The 8,267-nt window shown below is 50.6% G+C and overlaps 1 pseudogene; it reads right to left on the bottom strand.

Annotated features, from left to right (window-relative positions):
• Positions 1-7,503, bottom strand: part of LOC459393 (proton channel OTOP1-like) — a 31,922-nt pseudogene extending 24,419 nt beyond the window's left edge.
• Positions 7,504-8,267: the final 764 nt, after the last annotated feature.

The raw sequence follows: 8,267 nt of genomic DNA on the forward strand, positions 1-8,267 counted from the left end.
AAAAGGAATGAAGTAATATGCATCAGATATGAGAGTGAGGGAAGAAAAAAATGGCCATGAATGGAATAAAAAATCAGAATAAATTTTCAAATGCTCAAAAAAGGCAAATGTGGAAGAGGAAAAGGAAGAAATAGGAATGTAAAATATATGATCATAAACATCGAAAAGAAAAATGGAAACAAAAAAGTCAACTACATAAATTATTTCTATAAATTAGAATGATCTAAATCCTCCCACTAAGTAGTAAGCAAGAATAGGAAAATTGAATTAAAAACAAAACCTAGTTACATGATCTTTACACAAATTGCACCTTTAACAAAGTAATAAAGGTTTAAAATAAAGTAGTGGACAAAGAGGAATCAGGCAATGCAAACAAAAAGAAAGTTGGAATGGCAATATTAATATGAGACCATACGGGATTTAAAGTTAATGTATTAAGTAGGATAAAGAATCCTTCCTCTTTTATCACTACATATAATAAAAGACAGACTGTCCGGCATGGTGGCTCATGCCTGTAATCCCAGCACTTTGGGAGGCCGAGGTGGGCAAATCACAAGGTCAGGAGATCGAGACCATCCTGGCTAACACGATGAAACCCCGTCTCTACTAAAAACACAAAAAATTAGCCGGGCGTGGTGGGGGGTGCCTGTAGTCCCAGCTACTTGGTAGGCTGAAGCAGGAGAATGGCATGAATCCAGGAGGCAGAGCTTGCAGTGAGCCAAGATCGCGCCACTGCACTCCAGCCTGGGCGACAGAGCGAGACTCTGTCTCAAAAAAAAAAAAAAAAACCACAAAGACTGTATGAGGAAGCTATAACAGCCACACATGTGCCCAGATAAAACAGATTTTGATTTATATAAACACATAGATACGTATAAATATATATATACAAGTATATATATACACATATACATAGATAAGTATATATACACATATACATATATATTTATGCATGTATAAATATATATACATATATAATTTCGCAATTACTTAACTTACCTTTGCCTCAGTTTCCCCATCTCTAAGATGTAATGACAGTAATAACACCTATCTCATAGGGGTGCTGAGGAGATTAAGTGAGTCATTACATGGAAGTCACCTAGAACAGTGTTCCTTACCTAGAAAGTTCTATAAGCGGGATGTTATTATCATCACTCAATTGCCAAGAAAATGTTGATGCATTAGAACCAATTAGAAAGTTTACCAGCTACAATACTTGAGAATAATCCAAAGACTACATAGGGTACCCATCTACTGATGGCAGAGGGAACCCCCTCCTCTTTGTTAGGCACCCAAATCCCTCCTAGGAGTCTAGAATCTTGAACCCCCCTCTTAGGGGCAGAAAGTCCCACAGAGTTAGTCTGCATTCTATCCCATGCAAGAATGCTTTCCAATGCATCATGACCGGCAGCCATCTGATCTCTACTTGGACAAGCCCAGGGCTGGGAGGCTCAACATCTCTCAAAGCGCACCCTTCCATCACCAGCTGGTACTTACTTTATTTGTGTTTTATTTTTATTTTATTTTAATTTATTTTATTTTATTTTATTGAGATGGAGTCTCACTCTGTTGTTCAGGCTGGAGTGCAGTGGCATGATCTTGGCTCACTGCAAACTCTGCCTCCTGGTTTCAAGCAATTCTCCTGCCTCAGCCTCCCGAGTAGCTGGGATTACAGGCACTCCACATAGCGAGACCCCTGTCTCTACAAAAATCAATTTTTAAAAAATGAGCCAGGCGTGGTAGCACACACCTGTAGTCCCAGCTATTTGGGAGGCTGAGGCGGGAGGAGCACTTGAGCCCCAGAGTTCGAGGCTGTAGTGAGCTATTATCACACCACTTCATTCCAGCCTGGGAGACATAGGGAGGCCCTGTCCTTATTAAAAGATAAAAATAAAATAAAGAAAGAAAGAAGACTGTGCAGGTGTTGCCTCCTCCCTGAACCTCACAGCCTTCCTGCAGACCTGGGCTCCTCCCAGGCCCCTGGTGGTAGCCCTGCTCAAGGGTGCTGTGCTGCTTACTCTGTCCCCACCCCCAAGCTCCTAGAAGTTGAGGGCTAAGTCTCACAGGTCACGATCCCCAACTTCCCAGTGAGGGCTCATTAGCTGTTTGTTTATTGCTGTTTCTCTACCTGAACATCAGCTCCACCTGAGCAGAGCCTTTCATAGCTGAAACCCCAGCACCTAGAACAGAGACCAGCAAATGATTCATAATTTGCTGTGTCCCACCATGCCCAGCTTTTTGTATTTTTAGTGGAGACGGGGTTTCACCATGTTGGCCAGGCTGGTCTCAAACTCCTGACCTCAGGTGATCTGCCCACCTCAGCCTCCCAAAGTGCTGGGATTACAGGCGTGAGCCACCACACATGGCCTGGTGCTTACTTTAGAATGTTTTTCTTTATATTGAAGTGCAGTTGACTTCCCAGAACTATCATCTTCTTCCCTGGAGCTTCTATCATCATTCACTTATTCATCCACCCATCTAGTCATCCATCCATCCACCCAATCATTCAATCATTCAATTATTCAGTAGCTACGAATTGGCATTTACTACATGTTAGGCACTGTGCCAGGAGCTCGGGATACAATGGTAAGCACATTCAGACAGGGTCTCTGCCTTTAGGGGCTCAGTCTGGCTACCCCAACAGTCACTGAATAATACAATATCCTGCTTGATTAGTGCTAGAAAGAAAATGAAGAGTGCTATGAGACCATACAACATGGGGGCTGCCCCTGGTCTGAAACTATCGGGAGAGGCTTCCCAGAGGAAATGACTCTTACTTGCTGAAAGACAGAGGATGGCCTGGAGCTGACAGGTGCAAGGCAGCAGCACTTTCTACCCTGTGACCTCCGCATCCTTCTCTCTTCTGGACTGAACCTCCTTTTGCTCCTCCTGCCGCCACTCTTTCCAAGGGCCTGTGAAATGCTCAAGGAGGATGAGACCCTCCACACACAGTCTGATTTCCTTTCCAATGAAAGCCAAGCCTGCATCTGATTTTTTGGCAGCCACATTCGCTTGTTTGTGTTGAAATCGTGACACTATGTCTATATTTTCCATTGGACCAGAAATATCATCTAAGAAAAGAAATAAGTAAGAAAATGCATGCAGTTAAGCAAGACCCTCATAGTGGCCCCAGAATGGATCTTGAGGATCACTGGTCTTTTTCCTGAGGGACTTGCCCTCTGCCTATTGATCTAAGATTGTCACCAACACCAGGGCAGAGCTGAGTTCCCGGGTCAAACCTGTCTTTCCAGCTAGAATTCCAGAGGAAACCCCAGTCCCTGTTGGGGCTGAAGGTGCTTCCTTTTGGCATCGGGGCCTCTCGACACTAATAATTAGCTTCTTGCTTCTTTGAGGAACCCACAAGAATGGCCAGGGCTTTGCAAACTGCTTCTCTCAACATCCCCCAGCTCCTCCCAGAGAGTCGACTGGGATTCTTATCTTACTGATGAGGAAAGCAGAACTCAGAAAGGTGAAGGTGACAGAGCTGAGACCTCAAGCCAAGCCCTCCAGAGCCAACACCATTTCCATGATACACACACCTCACTTGAATTACATTATTATGGGGCAACTCACTGAATGTCTAAACAGCTACCACCTACTGAACACCTATCACGTGCTCTCTCTACCTTGCCCATTTATTCCCTCTCTACTTAGTGTCCCAAAGACACCTCAAATGTAGCATGTCCATAAGAGAACTGTAACATGTCATTGGTTTTGTGTCCCCACCCTGCTCTTCCCTTTGGCTTCCCAATCTTGGGAAATGGTGCAACCATTCACCCATAGACTCAGGCGCCAATGCTCGGAGTCAACCTGAAAGGAGGCAGAGAGAGAGGAAGAACAAAAAAACACAGATGGATGGATGGACAGATGGATGGATGGATGGATGGATGATGAATAAGTGTGGATGGGTGGATGGATGCATGGTGGATAAATAAGTGAATGATGATAGAAGCTCCAGGGAAGAGGATGATGGTTCTGGGAAGTTAACTGCACTTCAATATAAAGAAGAGCATTCCTTGGATAAGGATAGACTGAGTAGAAAAAAGAAGAAAGAGGAAGAAGAAGAAGAGGAAGAAGAAGAAGAAGAAGAAGAAGGAGGAGGAGGAGGAGGAGGAGGAGGGGGGGGAAGGGGAGGGTGAGAAAGGGGAAGGGAGGAGGAGGGAGAGGGGGAGGAGGAGAGGAGAAGGAGAAGGAGGAACATTCTAAATGCACCAGGCTGGGCGTGGTGTCTCATGCCTGTAATCCCAGCACTTTGGGAGGCAAAGGCAGGCGGATAACCTGAGCTCAGGAGTTTGAGACCAACTGGGCCAACATGGTGAAACACTGTCTCTACTAAAAAATACAAAAATTAGCCGGGTGTGGTGGCATGTGCACCTGTAGTCCCAGCTAATCAGGAGGCTGAGGCTGGAGAATCACTTGAACCCAGGAAATGGAGGTTGCAGTGACCCATGATCTAGCCACTGCACTCCAGCCTTGGCAACAGAGTGAGATTCCATCTCAAAAACAAAAACAAAAACAAAAATAGCAGGGGAGAGAGGAAGAGAGGAAGGAAGAGAAAGAGAGGAGAGAGGGAAGAGGGATAGTGGAGGGAAGGCTAGAGGAAGGAAGAGAGGAAGGAAGGATGAAGGAGGAGAAGAGAGAAAGAAAATGAGGAAAAAAATAAGGAAAGGGAGGCTGGGCATGGTGACTCACACTGGTAATCCCATCACTTTGGGAGGCTGAGGCAGGCAGATCATGAGGTCAGGAGTTCGAGACCAGCCTGGCCAACATGATGAAACCCCGTCTCTACTAAAAATACAAAAAATAGCTGGGCATGGTTGCAAGCACCTATAATCCCAGCTACTTGGGAGGCTGAGTCAGGAGAATCGTTTGAACCCGGGAGGCGGAGGTTGCAGTGAGCCGAGATCGCACCATTGCACTCCAGCCTGGGTGACAGGGCAAGACTCCATCTCAAAAAAAAGAAAAAAAGGAAGAAAAGGGAGAGAAAAGGGAAGGGGAGGGAATAGGGAGGGAGGGAAGAGGAAGAAAGGAAAGGAGAAAGAGGGAAGGAAGAAGGGAGAAAAAAGGATGGAGGAGAAAAAGAAGTGAGGAACAAAAAAGGGGGCTTTGACTGTAGGAAAACACAGGTAAAGGCTCATGTGTATAATACTTTTTAGCCTGTGTAAGTCAATATCCTAAAATAACACTTTGTGCCTTGTTTTAAATAGCACCAGATTCACTGTCATTCACAGAGTCACAAAACCATTAACTTCCCTAAAACAACCAATTTCAGAACAGGAATTTGGGCCACCCTGCAATGGTGTCAAATTTCCCCAAAAGCAAGATGAACTAGATCCAGTCCCTGAGCCTAAGAAGTCTAAAATCTCTTCTGGATGATAAGGCTACTATTCAACAGTCATAATACAAGGCAGAAACAGACAAGGACCAAAAGAGCTTTACAGAAGGAGGGCCATGGTGGCCCATGGAAGTGAGGAGTAATTCCTGCCAGGCATTTGTGAAGAAGGTGGCATCTGGCCAGGACCTTTGAAAGAAGTGGGGAAAGGAGGCCTAGTGTGTGCTGGGCAGCCACCTCATCAGTCACTGGATCCTATCCAGTGTGAGATCCCCATTCTACAGATGCCGACACCAGGGTTCAGGGTAAGGAAGGCAATCAAGTAACTTGCCCGAGGTCATGCATGCAAGGAACACGGAAGCCCCACTCTAATGGAGATTTAAATTCAGGTCTAATATGAGAATCCAAGTGGCAATGTGTGATGTGTCTAGACCACGTGGTGTGAAATGCAGTCGGCTTCTCCTGGGAAGGTTACTCAGACAGAAGCTTTCTTCACAGGCATGCTCCCCACGGCCTCCTCCCTTTCACCTGCACCATGTCTGTCTCCCATTCAAGACTGGCAACCCCAGCCAGGCACAGTGGCTCATGCCTGTGATCCTATCATTTTGGGAGGCCAAGGCAGGAGGATCCCTTGAGGCCAGGAGTTTGAGAACAGGAGACAACACAACGAGGCTCTATCTGTACAAAATATAACAAAACTTAGCCAGGCAAGGCCATGTGTACCTATAGTTCCAGCTATTCAGGAGGCTGAAGTGGGAGGATTGCTTGAGCCCAGGAGGAAGAGGCTGTAGTGAGCTGTGACTGTGCCACTGCACTCCAGCCTGGGAGATAGAGCAACATTGTCTCAAAAAAAAAAAAAAAAAAAAAAAAAAAAAAAGATGTGGCAGCCCCTTGAGAAAGGAAGAGCTCCTATCTTGACGATTTCAGCCAATGCCCGTGAGTACCAGCAGGAGCCTCTATCCCTCTCTGCCCCACCCTGCATCCACGCATTCATTACATCATTCATCCCCCCTCATTTTCTCAACACCCACTTGTGCCAGGCCCTGAGGTGGCTCTAGGACCGAGAGACAGGGATCACAGAGCTCCCCAGTGGAGTGGAGGGTACAGACATGTCGACAAGAACACTGGAACCCAGTGCGGGCTGGGAGCGTGCGGTCAGACCTGCAAAGCGGGGAAGAGAAGGGGGTCGGAGAAGCTTCGCAGGGAGAATGGGGTGAGGCCTGAGGCCTGTCTCGGAAAGCAGAGGGGCAGGTGGGAGAGTGGAAAAGACATTCCTGGAGGAGGGAACCAAAGATGCTGAATGTGCAGAGGCAGAGATCCTGCGACGGCAGAGAAAGTCCTCGAGAATGACCCCAGCACAGGATGAGAACAAAGGAGGGGATCAAAGGAAACGGGCCCTCGGGGGCCGGGTGCTAGAAGGCTCTGAGTGTCAGGAGAGGGAGCGTGACCTCCATCATGGGGTCAGTAGGGCCACTGTATGGCTTTAAGCCAGGGAAGGACAGGAGAGGTTTCTGTAACTGTGGCTGTAATGATGGAAGCGTCTGGAGGCGGAGAGGAGGCTCCTGCGGCGACCCAGGCTTCAGAGAGAGAGAGAGAGAGGAAAGAAGGAAGGGCAGATAGGAAAGCTAGGAAAGATGCACAGAGAGACCAAGGCAGAAAAGGCTGAAGGGAAGACAGCAGTGGTAGGAAGGGGGCAGAGCCGTCTCAGGATGCAGCCAGCGGGCGAGGAGGCAGAGACCCGCTTGCCCGGTGCCTGGACTCACCAGCCGGTGCAGCCAGCCGGCGCCGGCGTGCGTGTCCTTGAGGCGGAAGAGGCGGCGGTGCGCGGAGCTGCGGCCCACGTACCACAGCATCCACAGCATCTGCAGCAGCATGAGCGCCGTCAGGAAGCACAGCAGGTCGCTCTTGCTCACGCCCGCGGCGTGCACGGCCCAGGCCAGCAGCAGCAGCAGCCCCGCCACGAACACGATCAGCCCATACTGGCTGCTCAGCATCTCGGCCAGCTTCTGTGGGACGCTGGCGCGCACACCGCCCCTCCGGGGGGCCGGGGACTCCGGGGACCTCGGGGCCGACGGCGAGGGAGGCGGGCAGGCCGCGGGCCCCGATGACCCCGCGACTGAGGCGCTCGCAGCTGCCCGGGGCCAGGCGGGCGACCCCAGGCCCTCGAGCATCTTCAAGACACCCGCGCCAAGTCTGGCCCCGGGGGTGGCTGCCGTCGGGCCCCGCCTGCGCTCCTGGCTCCTGTCCTTGCCCCGACGCCTCTGCCAACCAGCACCCCCCTTTTCAACTCCCCTCCGATTCCTACCCCACGCCCCCGACAACCTGCCCCGTCTCCTGTCACTTCCCGACGCCCGCCCTCCCCTCTTCTGCCCCTTCGTCCTCAAGTCAAGATACCACCCTGTCCACTTACCCAGCGCCCCACCCCGCTGACCCGGGATTCTACGAGCTCCCTTGCCCACTGCCCCTCACTGGGCAACGCCTGGGGCAGCCATCTGTCCACTCCGGGACCCACGCGGACTGCTCCCCGCTCCTGATCCCTGGGATACTGGCCAGCCCTGCCGCGACACTAGCGCGTCCTCCCGCACCTCCGCCCGCGCTCCCGGCCCCCGCCCACCGTCTGCAGCCCTCACCCCTGCGCCGACGCCCACCCACCCAGCCCCTGTCCCGGCGCCCCAGAAACGCTGGGTGACGAGAGATGCCTCCCAGGGTCCCGGGGTTGCGGGGCTGGGGAGAGGGGGTCTTCCAGAGCCAGCCCGAGGTGGGGTGTGCGCGGGGGGCGTGGCTGCTGCCAAATGGGGCGCACGGGGCTCCACAGGGGCGTGCGATGCTCCGGGCCTTCCCTGAGGGTCTCCGTTGGGGAACCCAGAGGTCCAGGTGATCCTGCCTGGGTCCGTGTCCGAGCGTCCGATGGTCTGTCCTTGTCCCTGCGTATTTC

This window comes from Pan troglodytes, chromosome 12 (assembly GCF_028858775.2).
Source record: "Pan troglodytes isolate AG18354 chromosome 12, NHGRI_mPanTro3-v2.0_pri, whole genome shotgun sequence".
In the NCBI taxonomy this organism is placed as follows: Eukaryota; Metazoa; Chordata; class Mammalia; order Primates; family Hominidae; genus Pan; species Pan troglodytes.